Here is a 24,490-nt window from a genome sequence, read left to right on the forward strand (position 1 = left end):
TGCCATTTTCAGCTTCATACATCTCTATTTCCTACCTGCTGCAACACATTCCTGTACAGCTACCCCAGAAGTCAGCAGGAGGTGGCTATCCAGTTTGTATGGAACTACTATCCCCAGCATGCCCAACAACCAGAAGTTTATGGTGGCTGTGCAACTACAGCTTTCAGAATGACAGACAAGGTAGCCATAATGCTGGGCTTTATAGTTCCACAGAAACTGGCTATCTAGCATTTGCTGCAGCCTGCACTATGTACAAGATAATGGGAGCGAAATGTTGTGAATGGGAAATGAGTGCAGCCCCGTCTCCTCCCACTCTCTAGTATGGCAGGTGAGCAGTAAATGATTCCCAGATAGAGAGGAGAGATGCCTGCACACAGTCCCTCCTCTCCCCCTCCTCTCATTATCTCCCTCCCTCCTCAGGTCTCCCTCTCCGATTCCACTTGCTTGAACTGTTTCACTGGGAGCAATCAGCTGCGAAGAACATATCCAGGGATGACATCCAACTTCTTATAATCAGGAGACCCCAAGTGAGGACCCCTCACAGAGCACCCCCTGTGTTGCTTCCACCTGCCCAGGGAGGCTAACCCTGTATCCCCAGGTGGAGGACACCTCTTCTTTCTTCTCAGGACACCCTGATCCTAGCTTGCACCCTTCCCTGGCCATCCCAGGACTTGGACCTTTTTCTCCTGACACTTTGGCTGTGGACTGTCTTTCTCTAATGCATGCCTGGTCGTTCTGGACACAGGTAAGGGGGCCACTACCCTTGGGTATTGCCGTTGGATGAAGTCAGTGATATGGAAAGTGTACATTACAGTATGTAGGAGGACAGGCGGCTTGTTTTATGCTGGAAGTAGGTCACATACTTGTAAAATGAGTAGTGTAGCCCTCTGCACAGTCCTGGAGTCAGGGACCTAATTAGGCTGCTTCCCAGTACAGGAGAGGTGGGTACACCTTGAGGAACAGAGCGCTAGTATCTTGTTACACGCTGGAGACAGTGTCACCGGTTCTCTTACAGAATAAAAGCTCTGTCAGTCCTGAGGAATTGTCTGGACCCTTGTAGATACCGTATACATGGCTCTCTGCTTCTTGTCTTATGTAAGAACAGTAACGGCAGATTCCCAGCCAGCTCCAATTCCCAGGAGTTTCCAAGATGCATTCATTTGTACCGAATTAGGTTCCACACATCAGCTGTGTGTTATCACCGCTTCAGTGGTCATCCTATCAAGCTAAAGATTCTTTCCAGGGCTCTTGTTGCACTACAGGTCTCAGCAAGCCCTGCAAACCTCTGGAAAAAGCAGCATGATTGTAGGAAGCTGAATATTCCAAGGCAGTCTGTGGATCACTGAGCTAGCTGGGACCTGTAGTTCCACAACACTTAGGGAGTTGCATGTTTTTTTTTACAGGTAACTTTGGTCTAAGCTCCGACCTTTATACTTTAATGAAAGTGCTCTGGGATAGAAATCCAAATGGGTTGGCTATAAAGATTCTGTGTTGTATTGCGTACTAATGCAAAGGCTTCCTCATATTCAGTGTGGAAAGGTCTGAGAGACTCATTTTGGGTATTACAGCGCAACCCCAAGAGCTGACAATCCATATATCACTAAAAAGTGCCACAGTACCAGCAGCTGGCCAGAGGTCTGTTACTGGGATCTGACGGAATGCCGACAGGGATCGAAATGCTGGGACCGGGATCCCAAACACCAGATTCCTGATCGAGGCCTGCCTGGAGTCCACACTCGTAAGCCACTGGGGGTAGGTTAGGTTAGGCTGCTTGGGGAGGGTTAGGGTTGGGGGGTGTTAGGTTTAGGCTGCGGTAGGGAGGGTTAGGCGGGTTGGGTACGGATTCCCGGCGGTCGGAATCCCGATAGTCAAAATACCAACACCGGAATCCCGACTGTCAGAATGCCGGCAGGGGGGCAAGTGGAACGTTGCCCCTTGCTGGCTCGCTACGCTCGCCACTCTGCAGGCTTGTTGGCTTGCTTCGAACGCCACAGGTTCTATTCCCACTCCATGGGTGTCTTGGACGCCCAGGAGTGGGAATAGCTGTGGCGGCGCTGCCGGTGTTCTGGTGGTCAGGATTACGGCATATGTATTTTGACAGTCGGGATTCCAACTACATCCCGGTTAGGCAACCCTTAGGAGGGTTTGGGTTAGGCTGTGGGGGAGGGAAGGTTAGGTTTAGGCTGCGGGGAGGGAGGGTTAGGCTGCGGGGAAGGAGGGTTAGGCTGCGGGGAGGGAGGGTTAGGGTTAAGTTCCCCTTAGGAGGGTTTGGTTTAGGCTGCGGGTAGGGAGGGTTAGGGTTAGGCACCCCTGAGGAAGGTATGGGTTAGGTTGTGGGGGAGGGAGGGTTAGGTTTAGGCTTCAGGGAAGTTTAGAGTTAGGCACCCCTGAGGAAGGTTAGGGTTAGGCTGCGGGGAGGGTTAGGGTTAAGTTCCCCTTAGGAGGGTTTGGTTTAGGCTGCGGGTAGGGACGGTTAGGGATAGGCACCCCGGAGGAAGGTTAGGGTTAGGCTGTGGAGGAGGGAGGGTTAGATTTAGGCTTCAGGGAGGGTTAGGGTTAGCACCCCTGAGGAATGTTAGGGTTAGGTTGTGGAGGAGGGAGGGTTAGGTTTAGGCTTAGGCTTCAGGGAGGTTTAGAGTTAGGCACACCTGAGGAAGGTTAGGGTTAGGCTGTGGAGGAGGGAGGGTTAGGTTTAGGCTTCAGGGAGGTTTAGAGTTAGTCACACCTGAGGAAGGTTAGGGTTAGGCTGTGGGGGAGGGAGCGTTAGGTTTAGGCTTCAGGGAGGTTTAGAGTTAGGCACACCTGAGGAAGGTTAGGGTTAGGCTGTGGAGGAGGGAGGGTTAGGTTTATGCTTCAGGGAGGGTTAGGGTTAGCACCCCTGAGGAAGGTTAGGTTGTGGGGAAGGGAGGGTTAGGTTTAGGCTGTGGGGAGGGGTATTAGGTTTAGGCACCATCGGTGGGGGGTTAAGGTCAGGCTATGAGAAAGAAGAGTTAGGGGTAGTTTACTTACCAAATAGGTGTCAGGGTGCCACTGGCGGTATTCTGACCCGGCATTTCAAGCGCCAGGATTACTGTGTAATGGAATAGGATTGTTGCAATAATAATATATCCTTATTATTACCCATGAATCAATTACTGCAGAAGTTCATTAAGGAGCACAGTCTGCCTAAATTATGCTGCAAAGATAATTGAATACAGTTCTCAGAAATGGGGGCTTTTGAAAAGCGAGCTAATTTCCGCCACTGAATGAATATGTAAAGGGCAACTGAAGCCTATGGCTCCGGCAACAACATACTTACATTTTAAAACATACAGCACATTATTTTTAGTACATAAACGGATCCATTATATCCAGTCTGTTTAACTCCATCCTGACAGTGGCACAGCTAGAGCATATGCACACACAGAGAGAGCCCCAAATAACGCCGCTCGGTAATAGTGTGGGAGGTAGACTGTTGTAGGTCTATAATGAGAGGAATAGCTCAGGATGTACTTACAGAAAAAAAACAAGAACATCTTCCCTAATATAAATGAACATGAATATTTATCAGGTTGAACTGCAATTTTAATTCTGTAGAATAAAGTAATAGTGATCCTGTTAATAAAGTAGCATATTTTGCAGCATAATTTGTTTGGATAGTGACGGTGACCTTCCTGACACTGTGTGGGAAGATTCTCCGAAATGTCTTTATCTGACTGACGGAATAATTACCTGCAGAGCGCCAATTCCGGCACGCTGCTTTTACTTTGCTGGATTTGAATTCATGGATTTAGGTATTGCAGTGATTTCCATATTTATTGAAGTGAAAAACAGAATGAATCTCTTTATCCCCATATGGTATTTGTCATCACCACTAAAAGTTCAATACACCTTCATTATACTTTTGTCAATTATATCAGCTGCATGTGTCCTCAGTAGTAAGTCTACAGTATTATGCTTAAGGTTCAGAATTCAGAACATGAATTTAACATTATATACGGCTTTGTTTGTAACTACATATATATATATATATATATATATATATATATATATATATATATATATATATATATATAAAAAAAAAATTTATGTTGAGTATCCCTTATCCCAAATTAAAAATGCCACATTTCTGTGTCCCCTACTGAGATAATGACAGATACATATAGATAATATATTATATATACACATAATACATATGTTATTAGTGGTGAGAAACGTCGGCTACATTTTTTGAATTACACGTTTTTTTGATTCACTCACCCAAACAGTCTAGGAGTGCCGCTGATTGTATGATGTGTGTCCTGTAACCATTCGTTTTCCTGAGGGCACCGGAGCACATGTGACCTTGTTAGGTTGAGTGCCGATCCAAATTTCAAATATATATATATATATATATATATATATATATATATATTTGTACAGGGTGGTCCATAAGTGTTTAAACACCTTTATAAAAAGGAAATGAGTAAAGAACTATTAATCCAGTGCCTACACATATGATATGGGAGTGGGGGAAAACTTTTTAGGCTATGTCACCAGTATGTCGCCCATCTTGGATGCAATCATGTGACATATTGGGAAAGTAATCATGTGACATATCCAACTGATGTAGAATTTCATAAGATAGGTAATGGTGTTCTTCTTTTTAACGTATCTTTATTCATTCTCGAGTTTTCACTGAGTTTTCTGGTTTACTGTTTGAGTACACTTACCTAATAGGTAGGAGTGTCATGACTGTTCCAGCACACATTGAGAGCCATTTTTATATTCACTAAAAGGGGGTAGAACATTGCCCATCGAAAGGATCCATTAAACCATCACTTGCATATCCAATACCCAATGACCTCACAGGTTTCCCAAGTAACAGTACAGAGATCCAGAATACCCCAAAAGAATGTCTCCTAAGTTAGGTCGCTGAAGATAAACTTTGCATGTTCCATACATTTTGGCTGATACTCCCATTACGCCTATTTCCTTATCGCCTAAGGCAACAGCTTCTATTCACTTCTGCCAGTCAGGGGCTGAGGTATCAAACATTCTACATAGTGGACAAATGGATCAACTTTGACCTATCATTGTTTTATAAAATGTTCTTGATAAATGCTAACGAGAAGCTGAATAACTGCTATGGGCAACCTCTCCGTTTACCCACTTATAATAAGGTTTGATACATTTGTCCCTTAGAGATCAATGGGGCAGATGTATTATCGGGTGGTCTTCAGTATACCGACTGTCGGGATCCCGGCGCACAGTATGCCGGCATACCGACATTTCTTCTCCCTCGTGCGGGTCCACGACCCCCTGGAGGGAGAATAAAATAGCGTGGCGCGCCACCGTGCCCGCAGCGTGGCGATCTCAGCGAGCCCACAAGGGGCTCATTTGCGCTCGCCATGCTGTCGGGATGCCGGCAGTCAGGCTCCCGGCGCCGGTATGCTGGTCGCCGGGAGCCCGGCCGCCGGCATCCCATACTACACCCGTATTATCAGTTCCTTAAAGTTCGTTATTCCCGCTTTTGCACTTCACCATTTTTTTTGCTGTCACTTATCACCCTAATGTATGTCCGCCTGGCCTGACCTCATAGCAATGCGCTATGTCCGGCCCCAGGTGAAGTAATCTCCTGCCTCTTTGCACTGTTCGTTCAACTCCCGCGCATGCGCACTAGTAGCTGTTCCCACTACTGTCTTTCCAGTGCTCGATCCTGACCGGCGTATGCGCAGTAAACCTCCTTCGGCGTTGGATCTTCCTGTCAGAAGGGACTGAGTAATTTGAATAGAAAACTTTATTGCCATGGACACAGGAAAAAAAACCCAATCAACAACGAATGTGTAGCTCATGCCAGCGCCAGCCCCAAGCAGCCGAAGTGACAGGAGGCGAAGGTCGCGCTGCGAAAAGCCACCTCATGGATAATACATTAGGTAGGCTGCTCCATCCTATGCACACAGAGCAGCATACGTTATTGTACAGTGCGCTGTGTGCAATCGTAAATACCCCACTGAGAGCCACTTCATACATTGCTAGGAATGCAGGACTTACCGTGCGCTATATGCACATAGCAACGCTTGATACATCTGCCCCAATGTGTGTTGTTTTTTTGTGGTAAGATTATACATGTTTCCGGCGGCGGCTCCTACCCTTTTCGGGCAGAGGGGCTATTACTGCCCATGGCAGAGAGGGAGAGGAGAGAGACTGCCACAGGACAGCCAGGTGATTTGAGTACACATGCACAAACCCCGGCTTCTATGGACTGCATCGGCTGCAGCCCATAGAAGACGGATTGGTCTGACGAGCAGGCAGGGAGTGGCTTCTTACAGGATACCAGCTCTTTGCTAATCGCAGCCCGGTCTGGCAGTCCCAGAGGGAGGACACACCTCCCAGTGGGACTGCCTTCCCTGTGGGTGACTGACAGGTAGGTCTTCCAATAGGAAGACCCTGCCAGTCACAGTGAAGCCAGTGCAGTCACAGACTGCAACTGGCTCAGCTGAGCTCACTGAAGTGGCAGATTTTTCTGGAGGGTCTTCAGTCCTGCAGCCCATAGGTAATATCTGCCACTGCATGTTTCTATAATGCTCCTGCGCTACATAAGGCTTCCTTATCTAGATGTGTGTGTATTGCAGGCTTTCTGCTGGAGGGGTGTAAGTTGATTCCAGGGCACGTTCACATCAGGTGATACAATATAAATATATGTGGATGCATCCCCCAGATGAGCCTCTTATTAGTTGTCTCTTGCAGGTGCTAGAAGGATGTCCCAAAAATTTGTTGATGATCATTGAGTGCTTCTGATTGGCTGACTTCTCCACCCGGCAGTACTGCGTTCAGTAGCAGCTTTATTACAGAAAATCAAGTTGCCGCTGTCTATTTGCTTGGCTATTGGATTATCACAGGGATAAACAATGGATGTCCTTGCATTTCATTGTGACTTCTGCATTTATTAATACGTAACTAATAAGATGCTGTTCTTTCTTGCATAGGTGGTAATTCATTACATTATTATATTGTGTACAAATAGGATAATGCTGCTATGTTATTGGCAGGTGGAAGTATACATACAATCTCGCCGCAAACACTACAGTCTTTTAGTTGGACGTGTGTGCATCTCACTGTAATCTATTAATAGTCTTTTTTTTTTTGTAACTTCACATTGATGTGTCTTTATTTTGCAGTGTCCTATATTAAATTCCCGTAAGGTTGTCGGGTGAGCCATTTAATTTTGGTCCAAACTGTGATACCGGTACTCCTAGCTGTCTGCATTGGAATAAGTCCAGCTCTATGGACCTGCCTTCCAGGAGTCGTAGGCAGACAGTTGACATGAGGGGGTGTGTCTAATGCCGGCTTGCCCAGTGCTGCACTGCGCCCCATCCGTCTATGTGTGATTACATCATCGCAGGCTCCACCCCTTTCCCTTCATCACCGCTTTGGTTGGGCATTATGATGGAAGTCAAGTCACTGTGTGTGTGTCTGGGAATTTACACTGCAAACGCCAATGGGCAGGGGCTGATATGACAGATGTTCTCTGTGCAATTATGTGTGCACTATATAAACAACAATGATGATAGTTTTTAATATTTGAATAGAACTTCTAGTCGTCTGGGTACAGCGCTTACTATCCCTTTCACTAACCATGTATCTGTAGACCACTCAGGGGTCAGCACCTGTGATATCCTCTACTAAAGTCCTTCATGAATTGTTCAGTGAGTGACAGCTGTTTGCTGAACTTACATTAGCTCTGCTTGGCTGCTGGAAGTCATTGAACCAAAGCAGCCAGACAGCATTGGCTATAGTACATATCATGTGTCGCTTACGTTGTGCAGCCTGCATTGTGATCCTGACCTTAACGTGTGTATGTATGCACACACACACACGGGAGGGGGCACCCTGGTTGGCACAACAGGGGGCATGGCACTGTCATAGGTGGGCGTTTTGGGGACTTTCCCGCCAGATTACTGGCATTGTGAAGTTGGGGGCGGGGCTATGATGACACATTTGACTTGCTTAAACATATAACAAACCACAGAACATTTGGGAGGTGGGGGCGGGGGGGCACTCTGCTACATGCTATGCTCCCGTTTTATGACATGCTGTGTGCGCAGTCAGCTCTCTTTATACACGCAACATCCTTTCTTTTCCCTCTCTTCCATGGGACGCTACGGTCCATGGGTGAGACGGCTGAATATTGCCCAGACAGTGGGACTATCCCGCCAAAATTGTGACGTTTGGGAGGTATGATTTATTGCAAAATGTGGAACTAACATTCCCTGATTTTAAATGGAATGTCGTTTTGATTGTAATAGATTAGTGAAGAGCACGTATGATTTTTAGTGCGAGATATATGAAGGTTTGGAGAGAGAAAGTACCAGCCAATCAGCTCCCAACTGCCATGTTACAGGCTGTGTTTACAAAAAAAAAAATGTCCGTAATTATTTGGTTGGTACTTTGTCTCTCTACAAAGGCTTAGTACAGGCCTGGCCAACCTGTGGCTCTCCAGCTGTTGTAAAACTACAAGTCCCAGCATGCTTTGCCATCGTTTTGCTATTAGGGAATGCAAAAACTGTGGCAGGGCATGCTGGGATGTGTAGTTTTACAACACAGGTTGGCCAGGCCTGGCTTAGTACATTTGCCCTATAATCACATATTTCTGGCACCACAGATAGATGTTACTCTATCTATCTTATCTAGCCTATCTATCGTTCTTATCAGTGAACTCACAAGAGTATGGTCACTGTATAATGAACAGCGAGTTATGTCTTCTATAATTGGTATTGCAAGGATGTGCAATACGAGGACGACCATTAGCAGATTAACCACTTAACTGACTTTTTTTTTTTTTTCCTTTAAAATCGTTCATTTAGTAGTTGTTTGTTGTTGTTGTTGTTTTTTATTTTATTTAATATAGTTGTAAAAGTATTTTTTTAAATATTTAAATACTATATTATGCACATCTGCAGATTGGATCTCCTAGTGAAGAACTGGGGGACACAGTGGAGCGGCGCTGTCGCATGTGTTCGGACCATGCCAGTTAATTGGTAAAGGAAAGGAGCACGCCCCAATAAATAAGAGACGGTTGCAACCTCAATGGCTGATGCAGCCTATTGGCAGTGTTCTAATTCTTCAATATCTTAGCTATAATACAGTTTTATACGTCCGTATAAAAACTAGTTTTATATGTCAGCGTTGCTTGTTCAAGTAGGAGGGGCTTCTGATGTAAAGAAAGTGGCAAGATTCATGGTTCCGCACACAAGCAGAACTGAGCTTACAGGTTGCCAGGCAACTAACTGTCATTTATAACATATATTGAGAGATTATAAGATAGCAAAAGAACATACATGTAACATGCATTCTCAAACATTGCAAATGCTGCAGTCTAAATATTAAACAAAAAAACCCCATTGTTTTCAGGAATATTAGATAATAAATGCTCGTTATTAACCCCTGTCTTCATCTCTGAGCAAGAACGAGATTCCTGTATAGCACCCGCTTCAGCCATACTCATTACAAGGCTTTGTCACACTGCTAGGATTCTATTCAGAAATTTCAGGAATTTGTAAAGAAGAAGCTCCGCTTTCACCCTCCCCATTGTTAATTATTTTCTACGACACAATAGTTGCTAGATCTTTCTTATGACTTTCAGCTCTATGAATTGGTTTCTATGTGGCTTTTTTTTTTTTTAAGAACGGATAGAAATAAAACAGACCTGGTCATACGGACAATGGGGACTGCAATTATATAACATATCAGTTTTGTCTGTGCAGATGATCAGGAGCGTTCGTGTCAATGCCAAGGTGCATAGTAAATACAAGAATGCAGTTATCATCGTCCGGCCAGCCTGAGCAATCACTAATAGACCAGGAGGAGACGGATTGCTGGTAGTGATATATCTGTGGGACACTCTGCAGGTGGGATCACAGCCAGGGACGGTTCTAGCCCTTGCGGCGCCCTGGGTGAAAATAGGGGCGTGGCTTCATAAAGGCGCGTGGTCAGTTATGCCCCCTGTAGAGTTGTGCCCCCAGTGGTATTGCCGCCAGTACAGTTGTGCCCCGTTTGTGCCCCCAGTACAGTTGTGCCCCCTAGTTGCGCCGCTTACAAAAACATAAATAATTTTTTTTAATTAATACCATCCCCGCTCCTTCCCTAATTCCCAACCGCTGCCCTCTGTCTCCCGTCTCCGGCCGCCGGCGCCGCTCCTCTGATCTATGGGAGAGACGTCATGACGTCTCTCCCATAGTACCGCATAGACATTAGAGGTCAATCATGACCCCTAGTGTTTATCTGCCATTCCACAATGCCGTGCGGTGCGCGATGACGTGCAGTGACAGCCAGCACCGTGGGGCACCACCAGTAGCGGATCTTGCCACGGCAGTGGCGCCCTCCGGATGGCGGCGGCGCCCCGGGCAAAAATCCTGTGTGCCCGTAGCAAGATCCACTACTGATCACAGCCATTATACCTGAAACTGTAGTAAGTTGTATAGGGTAAGGTAGGAAAACTGAGGCTGCAGGGGAGCTACAAGTCCCAGCAATTCCCCTTAAATCAGGGCATGCTGGCACATGTAGTTACCGCACAGCTGGAGAGTCGCTAGATGCTTAGGGCTAGAAAATAATAAAATAACAGCACAGGTACAGTAATACTCTTATATTCAGTCTACATCCAGGATACGTTTTGCATCCCGGCAGTTGGAAAGGTGACGGTCATGTGACTGACGCCGCAATCCCAACACTGCTCAGGAGACCGATGCCGGGACACCAACAGCTAACCTCCCAGTAGCAAGTATCGGGGTGAGTATTATGGTTAGGTTTGGGGACAGAGTTAGGCACTAGGGGGACGATTAGCCGTAGCTGCCACCCCAGAGATTTAGCTTTAGCTTCCACCCTTCTAGGTTTAGCCCTAGCTGCCACCCCAGGAGGGTAGGGTCAGGGGGGGGGGGGGGGGGGGGGGAGGGGAGAGAGTCTACTTACCCACACACACACACACAGGTGTCGGCATTCTCTGTGGTCGCCGGCATCCCGAACACCGGGATATCATACCCAACCCTCAGAATCAAACACATTCTGTTTTGCCAAAATCGACCTACCAAGATCTTTCTTCCTACTATATAACACCAGCGGTAATCAATTGCCCGCGCTAATTTACTGCATGGCAAAATGGGCTTTTTAGCCTGATAGTATTATCAGGCTATCCAATTATAGCCCTTCTTTGCCGTGCAATAAATGACCCGTTTTCAGGCGATTGCACATGAGAACCAGGGTAAGTTCCCAGACCCATGGTTTATCGCTGAAAAACGTATCTCTAAGGTCTGCCTCTCGGGGATTCTGCTTAGCGTGCCTGAGCCACACGAAGCCTAATCCCTGATAATTGCCGGTGCTCAAGGCTAATTGGATGGGAGGCATTCAATTAGCCGACTGTCGGGATCCTGGCTGTCAGGATACCCAACGCTGGAATCCCGAGACTCTGTAAAATACCGGTGGTTGGAATCTCGACCTGCCGGCTAAAATCCCCACTCGGGTGGTGGCCCACGCCACCACCCGAGGGGGAATATAACTGGACGCACTGGACCCGAAGCGTGGGGAGCCCGCGAGGGGACATGCTGCGCTCGCCGCTGGTATCCTGGCTGACCGACGGGATATCATACTGATCCCAGTTGGATAGCCCCCCAGGGGAGCCATTAACTGTGCAATTTACCACAGCTAATAGGATGGGTGGTCTTCTGTATGCCGGCGGTCGGGCTCCCGGCGCTCAGTATACCGGCGCCGGGAGCCCGACAGGCGGCATACCGACACTTATTTTCCCTCGTGGGGGTCCACGACCCCCATAGAGGGAGAATAAAATAGTGTGGCGCACGTAGCGCGCCACCGTGCCCGTAGCGTGGCGAGCGCAGCGAGCCCGCAAGGGGCTCATTTGCGCTCACCACGCTGTCGGTAAGCCGGCGGTCAGGCTCCCGGCGCCGGGATGCTGGTCGCCGGGAGCCCGACCGCCGGCCAGCCGTAGTGAACCCAATAGGATACCCCCCTTAGAGATTTGTGTTGCTATCTGCACTGTACCTGTTCTTCCTGAAGGCTCCTCACTCCACAGCAGAGAGGCAGACAACCCCCAAATCCCAACACAATGATGGCACAACTGGTGAGATAATGTTTAGTTGATTTTACCGAAGTATGCCATCACTCCTTGACTGTATTAGATAGAAGCATGGTAACAAAACATAGTACACACTATTTTGGTTAATATGACACAATGTACATAACTATAACATCACTAGGTGATTCATCGTGCCCTACGGAGCTCTTCACACCATCGTAAGGGGTTACGCCCCCTTAACTCTTGTGCGCTCTTGTGGCACGCAATATTTGTATTATATGGAGTATTACCTCCAATCATAATTGTGTGAGTGGTTAAATATTGCACGGACAAAGGGCGTGCGATGGTTAAGGGGTCGTAGCCCCTTGTAATGGTGTGAACAGCGCACGCAGAGCCTGATGAATCGCCTAGTAGGTGCTGTGGTTGGGGGAGTGGCAGGTGCGGGGGAGGCGCAGATGGGGGTGGGGGTCCGGGAGTGCAGCGGGTGGTGGAGGGCGGTTGCGGTGGTGGAGCTGGTGGGGGAGAGGCGGGTGCCATGGGTTGGGGGTCAGAAGCCACCGTAGGTGGGGGAGGAGTGGCTGCAGGAGTGTCACAGGTGGGGGAGAGGCGGGTGCAGTGGTGCAGCGGGTGGGGAAGGGGCGGGTGTGGGGGTGCTGCGGGTGGGGGAGGGGTCCGGAGCCACCGCGGGTGGTGGAGTATGGGGGTGCCGTAGATGGGGCCCGGAGGTACTGTGAGTGGGGGAGGGGCGGGTAATACTTCTCCTTCTGTCAGCAGGACAGCTGCTGTCCTCTCTTTGGCAGTGGCTGTCCCGAAGACTCGCACAGCAGCCAGTCACTATTGTTAGCGCTGGTGTCAGGGAAGAAGATGCCCTCAATAAACTACAGCTCCCAGCAGCCCTTAGCGCCGGAATGCTCCAGCACTAAGGGCTGCTGGGAGCTGTAGTTTATTTAGTGTGTCTACTTCTCTGTAATGTGGCGCGTTGGGACAGCGGCGCTAGGCTGGCAGAACTGACTGACTCGCTGAATCAATGTAAAAGGTGAGAGTGCTGTGCAGTGTCAGTGACACTGCACACCCACTGCACTGCACAGCACTGTCACCTTTTACATTGATTCAGCGTCCAGACATTACCCTCCGTGATATCACCCACTCTATCCGTTACATTAGCCATCTCAGGGCTTCCAGGCCGGCAGCCCAGGCGCTGTGTTGCAGAGTCAGGGCCTCTGGGGATCTGGGTGCGGTTGTGGTGGGGAGGCACTTCTGTGACATCACACGCTGAGGAAGCTCCGGGGCTCAGAGAGTATGTGGCGCAGGGAGGGCTATGAAAGCCTTCCGCTGCACCGCTTTCACCTGAGGAACATAGCCAGAATCAAGCACTTAATTCCCTCAGATGATCTGCCAAAAGTCATACATGCATTTGTATCATCTCGATTAGACTACTGTAATGGCCTCTACCTTGGTCTCCCAGCAAAAGAATTGCACCGCTTACAGCTGGTGCAAAACACAGCTGCCAGGCTGTTAACCAACCAGCCCCGTTCTAGCCACATAACACCCATCCTCTACTCCCTTCACTGGCTGCCTGTAAGATGGCGAATCTTCTTCAAGATTGGCTTACTGAGCTTCAAAGCATTACATGACCAGGGCCCAAGGTACCTGAAGCAGCTTCTGATTCCATACTGCCCCACTCGATTACTGCGATCTGTAGATGAAGGACATTTAGCAGTACCTAGAATCTCCCGTAATTCATCTGGGGGTCGAGCTTTTAGTCATGCGGCTCCGACTCTATGGAACTCACTTCCCCGCACAGTGCGAAAGGCCCCAACTATAGAATCCTTCAAAAGTAGACTCAAGACTTTCCTGTTTACTCAAGCATTTCCATAATGTCCCTTTTAGTATCTTCATGCTTCTGTATTTTATGAAAAGCTGTTCTGTACTTCATTATTTTCTGTATTATATTATGCAATGTATCTGTAAGCGCCTTGAGTCCTATTGGAGAAAGAGCGCTATATAAATAAAATTATTATTATTATTTCTATGCCGGTGGCCGCAGCAGCTTTTGTTCCATCTGCGCCGCGGTTAGGGAGTGGGGATTGTTGATGCCGGAGGGGGCAGGTGGACTGGCAGCAGGACATAGTGGGTCATTCCGACCCAATCGGTAGCAGGCTACTTTTAGCACTGCTGCGATCAGGTAGTTGCCACCTACAGGTCAGGGGGTAGTTGATGTGCAGAGCTGCAAACGCTTGTGCACAGTTCAGGACTTACTCACCCGCTGCGTTCATCCAGGACGGAGTTGACGTCAAGATCCCTCCCTGGAAATGGCCGGACACGCCTGCGTTCAGACGGATACTCCCTGAAAACGGTCTGTTGACGCCTCCAGCCGGCCTCTCCCTGTCAATCTTCTTGGGTTTGCTACTACAAACGCTTTCTTCGTTATTCTCGTTGCTGCCGGCGACGCTGACGCGTCTGCGCACTGCCGCCCGTGCACATGCGCAGTTCTGTCTCGTTCGCACGGCTGCGAAAAAGTGCAGCGTGCGAATGGGTCGGAATGACCCCCATAGGACGCTGCAGTAAAAGGATTGTTTTTTACCATATATGCAGCACAGAGACTTGCTGCAGGTGCAGTGGCATACCCTCCAGCTGGACCTTTTTGGCAGGTACAGTCCCTTTTTTTATGGTCTGTACTGATTTTTGGCTCTCCAAACTCCCAATGAAAGTATAGGGAAAGGGGCGTGGCCATGTCCCTTTACCCGTGGTCACGCCCCCTTTTCAAAGTTGTCCCAATTTTTTTATGTGCAAATTGTTGGAGGGTATGTTGCTGCAGATGCAGTGGGCCTATTTTGGGGTGTGGGCCTGGAGCTGTAGCTCTATCAGCCCCATTGTTAATCCTGCTCTGGGAACACACAGCCACCAAAGGGCAGAGCCTCCCATTGGACGTAACCTGTGTGGGAGGGCGTTTCTCGCCCAATCAGCTGTGGACTGGGTGTGATAGACCTGCTGCTAACCCAATGAGAGCTCCTAGCCACGCCTAGCGTTATACACACAGGCAGGGAGTCACAGATCTGGGCTATTATATAGGAGATACTGTATGTTAATGCTTACACCACGGTTGTTGCCGTTAGCAACTCAGCAAGTCTTGTAACCTGAATAACACTAGTGCAAAACATGTCTCGCTGAGATATCCCTGTTCACAAGCTTAACTTTACTGGGCTACAACAATAGTATCTACTGTATCTAAATGATTTTTGTGCCACGGCTGCCTTTGCATCTCTGGAACAATGGGGGTAATTCTGAGTTGATCGCAGCAGGAACTTTGTTAGCAATTGGGCAAAACCATGTACACTGCAGGGGGGGCAGATATAACATGTGCAGAGAGAGAAAGATTTGGGTGTGGTGAGTTCAATCTGCAATCTAAATTGCAGTGTAAAAATAAAGCAGCCAGTATTTACCCTGCACAGAAACAAAATAACTCACCCAAATCTAACTCTCTCTGCACATGTTATATCTGCCCACCCTGCAGTGCACATGGTTTTGCCCAACTGCTAAAAAATTTCCTGCTGCGATCAACTTGGAATTACCCCCAATATCGGGACATTACCATTGCCGCAAAAACTAAGGTATCCGGTTAGAACAATATTACTTTACGATTCAGAATCATGGCTAATCCTTAAAAACAACCTAACAGTGCTGGAACGTTTCCAAATGAGGTGCTACGGAACCATACAACAAGTAAAACTAGCAGATCGCTGGAGAAATGAAAACATCCAAAAACTAAGCCAAGACCAACCCACAACTGAATCCTATATGAAAAGACAGCGTTTGAAGTGGTTCGGACATGTCTGCAGAATGGAGCCTAAAAGAATACCAAACCAGTGCCTAAATAACACACGCCCGGATGGATGGAGAATAGCACATGGTGTGCCGAAGAAAACATGACTAAAGTAGATTGCCCAAGACCTTCAACCATTACACTTATACCATATTGATGATGCCAAGCAAGCCACCCTTACCCAATCCCAGTGGCGTGCAGTTATCAGAGATTCCCTGCATTTGGTTGTCACAGTGCCGGCAAACTTACCCTACCTGCGCTAACGACAATTAACCACTTAGCTGACAATTTATTTCGCCAAAAACCGCTCTAAAATTGTCGGGTTTTTTATGACTGAATTAGGTGAAGAACATGAATTTAACCCTATCCCAAATGATTTTAGTTTAAAAAAAATAAAAAATAAAAATATATATTTTTAAAAAATATATTTTTTCTCCACAAACATTGAAACATTGATCGGGAACATTGCGACCATCGGAACCATCACAGCTTTCATTTTGAAAGCCGGGACAGCCTCCAGGTATACAGGGGGGGTCTGGGGGTGGCTTGGAAGGGTTAATTTACACTCCCCAGCAGCTGCCGTTGTCTGCAGCCGCTGGAGGGGGGATCCTGCCGTGCTGACCAATCAGTAGGGGAGAGTTCAGGGAGGCAGAGGGATCTACCGGTCCCCTTGACAGCAGCAGCGGAGGGAAGTTTCCCTTCCCCACCGCTACTAACACTCTCCATCTGACTGGTCGCATCCTGTGCGACCAGGTCAGATAGAGCACTTGCTTAAGTCCATGTCTAATTGATACGTTTCACAAAGAATATATGATGCGTCAATAACATATACACAACAGTAATGCAAATCAGTTGCAATCAATAAGGTATGCAACAATAAGTAACCTTATGAGTGGAGAGTCACAAAATATATAAATAACCTTTAGAATAATTAGTCCTGTAATATGTAAAGAACCTTGAAACCTTCCCTGGCCAGGCTTTCGTTGGTGCACGTAAGATGCATAGAGGGGGCACTTTCACACACACTATTATGCTCAGAAGTAGTTGAGTGTCTCTGCAATATCTAATACTCACAGACTCTGGTATGATTACAGTGAGGAGTGAAAGGATGCTGTCCTAAATATGTCGGAGCTGCGGACACTTAATGTTGACCGAATGTCTTTGTACTGTAAGAATAATAACACTGTCCTTTTGGCTGAGATCACAGTGAGATTGGGACTGGGGTGGGCTTTACACTGTGTGCAGGCAGGTCAGAAGTTTATTAATGCTGCATTGTACCCTCGCGGGCTCGCTTCGATTGCCAAGCTTCGGTCCCAGTATCTCGCACCGCTTCACTTGCCACAGGTTACTCTTCCTAATAGTTGGTGACGTTGACCCAGTGCATTATGGGACTACCTGAAAATTCAGGAGTTTCCCAGAGGTTCCAATTATGCGCCATCCCCAGATCTACCCAAGCTATCATCCTTCTCAAAGCTCCAAAGTTTTGCAGCGCTTTTCTTTCTATTAACATTTGCTAGCAGTAGGACCGGTTGAGTCTTCCATATCCGAATATCCGATATACAAAATATTCCAAAATCCAATATTATTTTAATTGAAACTGAGAATAGTGACACCTATGCATATAATGCTTCATTGTACACAAAACTTTGCTTCATGCACAAAAAACTATAACTATATCGTATAAGATGTGTGTGTCTCCATAACACAGCATGCCCACACCAGATAAGACTGCATATACCTGTACTGCAATTAACCCTGTATATACCTGATTGCACATGTCATTCAGGTATGTGGATACTACATACTGTTTAACCCCATGTAGCCCTGCACCTGTTCTTGCCAATTAATAAACCTCCTATCTAGTTGAGTTATTCATCATGTGACCCATTGCACAACGCTGACACCTAGCAACATCAATAGGCTCTGCCAATAGGCTTGGTATGTAATGAGGGAGGCGCAAGTCAGGATGGGGAAAGGGGGTGATCTGAGGAAACGGCACCGAATGATTAGGTGTATAAAGTGGCACCTACTGTAGCAGGAAGTGCAGCTGAATAGTGAAGAGGCAGGAGCCTGGTACTTTAGAGCCAGCAGTACCCGCTCAGAACAGACAGAACAAACTCGGGAACGGATGAGTCCACTCAGTATTTGCAATAGATTCCACACATGCTCAAGACGGTCGCATGATGCTCTTGAAGGTCTGAGTTGTGCCAAGCCCAAGAGGCAGCTAGTTATCATTGTGTCGCCTTCAAATATGTCTAATTTGTTTCTTGAGATACTCCAGTGGGGGAGAGAGCCGTATGAAACATTAAGGCCCATGTAGACCTCCCCAGTTGTATTTTGGGGATCTAGTCAGAATTCTGGCAGTCGGAATGCCGACACTGGAATGCCAACGCTGCTTGGAATACCGATACTGGGATCCCAAACGGGATCCGGTCTGAAGATCGACAGTGTCTAGGTCGACAATGTTTAGGTCGACCACTATAGGTCGACAGGATGTCTAGGTCGACATGTTCTATGTCAAAAGGTCGACATGAGGGTTTTTGGGGGGGGTTTTATTCTTTTTTTTTTTTACTTTTTCATACTTAACGATCCACGTTGACTAAGATTGGAACGGTAACCTGTGCTGAGCGCAGCGAGGCACTTTGCCCGAGGGGACACTGTGCACTAATTGGGCTTCCCAGTCACTGTACGGAGAAAACGGCACAAAAAAAACATGAAAAACTCATGTCGACCTTTTGACCTGTCGACCTTCAAACCCTGTCGACCTAAACATTTTTGACCTAGACACTGTCGATCTATTGATCCACACCCATCTCGAACGCTGGGAATGCACACATGTAAGCCATGGGGGGGGGGTTAGGGTTAGGCTGCGGGGGGTGGTAATAGGAAGAAGTTGCAGGGAGGGAGGATTAGGGTTAGGCAAAGCCTGGGTGGGTTAGGTTTAAGCTGTGTGTGTGCGTGGTGGTGGGGGGTTTAGTCTCAGTCTGCGGGTAAGGATGGTTAGTGTCAGGGTTCTAATTGTATGTATATGTCTTTATGTACAGGCTAATGGGTTTTTGTGGAGTGTTTTCCCGGATCACACTCCAGTTGTCCAGATCCAGAACCATACACATTTCTCCCATTTTCAATTTCACATACACTAATTCATTCTTTGGAGGTGATGTCTCTATGCGGTTGGAGTACATCTTGGAGATGAGCCTGTTGACAGCATTAAGGAATAGGCACAGCATCTCTAACACTGGGGGAAATGTATCAAACTTTCTAAAAAAAAAAAACAGTTGCGAAGTGGACAAGTGAAGAACGTGCCCATAGCAACTAATCAGGTTCTAGCTAGCATTATCAAGTACGTTCTATAAAACAACTGGTAAAAGCTTTCTGGTTGCTATGGGCAACCACTCACTTGTACACTCTTTAGAAGGTTTGATATTCCCCCATTTCCCTTAGATGCCGTACTCTTGTCATTTTGCGATTGGTGCCCATGGCAGATTTCTAGGCTTATATAGTTATAGCCCTGACACACTGGTGAGTAGATTAGTTGAAATATTAATATCTCCAAATTATTGTCATATATACCTATAACATTTTCCTTCCCTTGACTGCATGACAATGTCATTAAGGTACAGTACTTGATATTGTTGGATGTTCTTTGGGGAATGTTGTTGGGTTCATCTCTGCGGGGGGAGAATGGTTTGATGCATAATAGAACCAGGTTGGGTGGATTGGAAATGAGTTTTTCTGTTTTGCTGGGCCCATATTTTGCCCAAAATTATGCTAGGCACCTCAAATTGACTCTGTTTATATTGCTGAGTTTATAATTAATCCGATAAGCATTGCTTAGTGTTTAGAGTATGCACCTGCATTTTTTTATTTTTTTTTCTGTGAAGATCCCACAATCTACAAGACAAATTTAAGTGTTGGCTTCTCGACTGACATAAGAGCCGGAAAAGCGTGAATGAATTTTGAAGTGGCACTTCTCAGCTCATTGCAAGACCCTAATGGAGTTTTTACCAGAAGTGTTAAATAGATATAACAGTTTTGGGAATACATTAATTTTAAGAGCTGATTTTCGAACGAAACACAATATCCACTTTGGTTGCACAGTGCAAACCCATCTGCACACTTTTTGGTAACGTGCAATATTTTGTATGTTGGACAATTTTCCAATTTGAAGCAGCTTTTTTAAGAGGGTGTTAGGTTGAGGTCCATAAACTCCATTTGAGGTCCATAAACTTGTTGTGAATGTCTCTTGTGAGGACAATTGAATATTTTGATAAGTTTTCTACGGAGATTCGTACAATGCACTCTTGACCATAACCTGCTGGTGTTTTATGTTGCACTTAAGTAGGCTTGCCATAATATAATCCGGAACACCTATGTTTTACACCAGTTCTATGGCTGTCTAAATTCAAGCCTGCATTTTCCATGGTTTTAATCTTAACCCAAGGGATGTTTTGTGTTGTTTATTATTTGTGATGTGTTTAAATGATGCAAACGTCCTTTCCTTATCTGGAATGTTAATATATGACTAGATTTGTCCCCAGACAACTCGTGTTGACTGCTGCGGGCTTATTCTAGGTCTTTGGGAAGTTCTGGTACTTACACAGAATAATGTGTTGATATTCTAGTTTATTCATTGCGGTATTGGGAGTGAGGACATTGGGTGATTGGAAATCCGCATTAAAGTTTTATAAGTGCCAGAGGCAGCCTAAAATTATAAAGGGAATCCTTGTCCTCACTTATTCCGTGCAGGCTGATACACTGGAGGATAGTTCTTATTAAGTGGTATATGTGATTACCTCCATTAGCCCACCACATGCTAAGTGCCCTATATCTGTAAATGCCTGGGGCACTATGAGTATTCTCGCCCCACAAAAAAAAAAAAAAAAAAAACCGGGTGTAGGCAGCATTCCATCTTTTTTCCAGATTTATGCCTCTCATCCATATCCTATGTATTTATCGGGATGTAGTTGATATGCCGGCGCTCGGGATCCCGGGGGTCAGCATGCCGACGCCGGAATCCCGAACGCTAACAATTCCACCAGTCGGAATGCCAACCCACGGAGTCAATTCCCACTCGTGAGTGTCTACAACACCCAAAGAGTGGGAATAGAACCTGTGGAGAGCGCAGCGAGGGGCTTTGTTGTGCTCACCCCCAGCCGGCATTCTGCTGCCGGAATCCCGGTGTTGGTATGCTGACAGTCGGGATCCTGACAGCCGGCATACCATACCCGACGCAGATATATCTCCTTGTGACAAGGCTGATTATTATTATTATTATTATTATTATTATTATTATTATTATTATTATTCAGGATAACATGGGAGCAAATGCCAGTATCTCGTGCGAATCAACATTGCCAAAATTCCCTTGTACCCCACATATTCAAGAATTGACATTTCATAGGCATTTAAAAAAAATAAAACACAACTTTATTCAAGAATTAGGCATAATTTTAAGGCTTGTCACTGGTTACAGTGACCCTGACGGTGTATTGCAGTAGTAAAAGTACCAGCGTTTTGGGGGAGCCAGCGGCGAATCTTACTGCCAGAAGTAGCCGTGTTGTCTAATTGTTGTTATATAGGGGAAAGTGAGAATGTTTTACAGCGGGAACAGCCATCTTGCGGGGCTTTAGCCTAAATTAATAGCCAGAAGGAGAAGAATGAATCCCTGGATCTGCATTACTCTGAGGTAAATTCGAGGTATGAGTGACAGAACCCGCTGCATTTATAACATGTTGTGAGATGAATGTAGTACGGCAGTATCTTTGTACGATTGATGGAGCTGTAAAAGCCTCTGTAGTGCCGCCAGCGATCACGCCGTGCAGATCTCTGTATGGCATCTCCATGTTTTACGACCTGCTTGTGGCCCCTGGAGTTTTCCGTATGTTTTTTTTTTTTTTTAGTTATTTATATTTCTGTATTATTATTATTATTATTATTATTATTATTATTATTTTATTTTTTTTTATATGTAGTTGACAATCAGCTGATAAATAACAGATGTATACAACAGACTGTGAGGGGCTCAAAATAGAAGTGGAGAGGGTTTTGCAAATCACTATGGAAATAACGCAGGCTTTGGGATCATTGATCCCAATACCCGTAGCTACATGCAGCTGATATTTACATGGACTACATTATAACCCAGAGTTTCCTAAACCCCCCATTATACTCCAGGTTTTAAAGATATCATGCTTGTGTCCAGATGGCTCAATCAAATTGACTGAGGCACTAATTAAGTCCCGTGCTCAAGCATGGATTTCCTTAAAATGTACTGTAAATAGATTGACTCACCTGTGCATGATTAAAGGAATCCAGAAAACATGACCTGTTGAAGTTGATAAGCACATTTTATCTAACCCATGGTATATGACTAATCTTACCATACTAACCCTTCAATCCGGGACACCTAATGTATGATTCAAACAGTTTTTGTGGCTGATACCAGGTGAAATGCAGGCTTGTATTTATATGGCCACTGAACATGTGGAAATCGTGGAAATACTATTTACCGGCGGCTGGGATGTCGGTGGTAACATGACCGACTGCGTCATCCCGACACTGAAAATGCTGACATCGGAAGGGGTATTTCTAACCTCTTGTCCCTCTTCCTGTCCCCTACGGCTAACCCTCGAGGGGTGGCGGCAAGGGCTACCCCCTCCCCCACCCAGTGCCTGACCCTAGGCCTCCTTAGTGCCTAAATCTACCCTTAGGCACTAAGGAGGCCTATCTTCTGAGCCAGGTCAGCAAAGCAGAAACCGGTGAGTGTCTTGAATTAGTGGTGGTACGTGAACGAGCTGGGGGTGTGGTTGCACATTCATGTCATCATGGTCAAGTCCCCACTACACAATGCCTAGATTACCGGTGTCGTACAGAGGAGGGCATGGCTACGATGACACAACTCAGTACAAATTGCGTAATCGACCGCCGGGTCCACCCACTTCATTTGGAAGTGGGGGGCTGGGTGGATGACAGCAGGCCGGCTCTGGGAGTCTTGCCCACTGTTCCTGGCGGCTGGGAGCGCCACATGATTTTCGTGAGAGTCCTGGACATTCTGGGAGAGTAGGCTATTATACCACAAATTCCCACGCTCCCTGATTCCGCTTCTGGGTTAATTGGGTGGAACAGGGCCATGATACAATTATGTCATCACACCACACTGGGAAGGTTCTGATGATATGACTTCATTATCATGACTACGGTACCCCTTAGATGCAAGTTTTATTATTGCACAGCCAGGGAGAGAACGGTTGTGATGGCTCATATTGCGTGATCATGCCCCACCTATACTTGCCACTTTGGTCTTCCCAAAGAGAAGATTAAAAAAATTGGGCAACTATGGCTAGACGGCAACCACAACAGCAAATCATAACTGCACTCTTATAGTCTAATGGGCCCTACATATTGAGCGATCCGCCGCCGAACTGCCTGACGGCGGATACGGCCGAAGGGCGACCCGGCAGTGGGGGGGCAGTGACGGTGGGGAGTGAAGTTTCTTCACTCCCCCCGTCACCCGGCTCCATAGAAGTGCGGGCAAATATGGACGAGATCGTCCATATTGGCCTGCATGCACAAGCGACGGGGCACCAGCGATGAACGATGAATGAGCGCGGTGCCGCGCATCGTTCATCGTTGCTGCCTCCACACTCAAAGATATGAACGGTATCTCGTTCATTAATGAACAAGATCGTTCATATCTTTGAGTATTATGGCCCAGTGTGTAGGGCCTATAACTTGCATAAAACAGATTAAAGCTCATTTTTTTGGTTGGTTGGTTTCTATACAATTGAACATCTTTCCAAATTTGTAGGCAGTGAAATAATTTTTTTCATACGATTATTTTTTTATGATGATGAAAATGAGGCAGACCCACTCCTCCGTAAGTGAGGTAATTAATGTGCCTCCTGTAATCTGAATTTATATCATGATCTTAATTTTTCATTTTGGATGCTTTAATAATGAGATTTAAGAGTTCTGAGTCCTGTTTTATGGTTTGGTTTTCTCAAAAACATGAAGCATTGTTATTAATTGATTTCATTAAAGATATTCCCCAGAGCATCTCGTCAGAAAATAAAGAATTGTACAAGTAATAGTATTCCTCATATGTTAAAGTGAGCAGCGTTACCCCACCCTTTGATTGGCTGTGGAAGACTGATTGGTTCTATTTATAAGACCTATTTATTGGAACAAAAAGATGTGGAAACTGCTGTTACTACATGACTACAGAACCCTCTTAGTATAGAAGCTATTTAACAGCTGAACGCAGGAGATATCGGACGCTGTTAAAAAAAAAAAAAAACCCTGTGCTATATACAGTAAATTGCACAGAATATGTAAAACCATACCCGACTAATGGTCGATAATAACCATATCGACCAGGGAGGCCAATCACGTGTCTTTTTTCCCCCCAATCTCTGGTACCGGGATTAAAAAAATGATCAATCCTGGAATTATCGGGATAACTGGGATTCGGTTGAAGATTTTAAATTAAACTTCACTGCCCAAGCCCCCCCCCCCTCTCCCCTTCCAGGGTTAACTTGCTGCAGGCGGTGGGTGGCGAGGTGCGGTCTGGGAAGCGCGGGCGGCTGGCAGCAGACTGTGCAGCATGACCTCTGACTTCACGT

General features: G+C 46.4%; 1 protein-coding gene across 7 annotated transcripts in view; it reads left to right on the plus strand.

Moving 5' to 3' along the window:
- The first annotated feature begins 359 nt into the window (after positions 1–359).
- The window catches only part of SHANK2 (SH3 and multiple ankyrin repeat domains 2), a 998,986-nt gene continuing 974,855 nt past the window's right edge, over positions 360–24,490 (plus strand). For all 7 annotated transcript variants that reach the window (XM_063944111.1, XM_063944110.1, XM_063944114.1 and 4 more), the window contains exon 1: positions 360–745. The gene's annotated coding sequence lies outside the window, so the exon portion shown is untranslated. The remainder of the gene's footprint in view (positions 746–24,490) is intronic.

This window comes from Pseudophryne corroboree, chromosome 11, assembly GCF_028390025.1.
Source record: "Pseudophryne corroboree isolate aPseCor3 chromosome 11, aPseCor3.hap2, whole genome shotgun sequence".
Taxonomy (NCBI): domain Eukaryota; kingdom Metazoa; phylum Chordata; class Amphibia; order Anura; family Myobatrachidae; genus Pseudophryne; species Pseudophryne corroboree.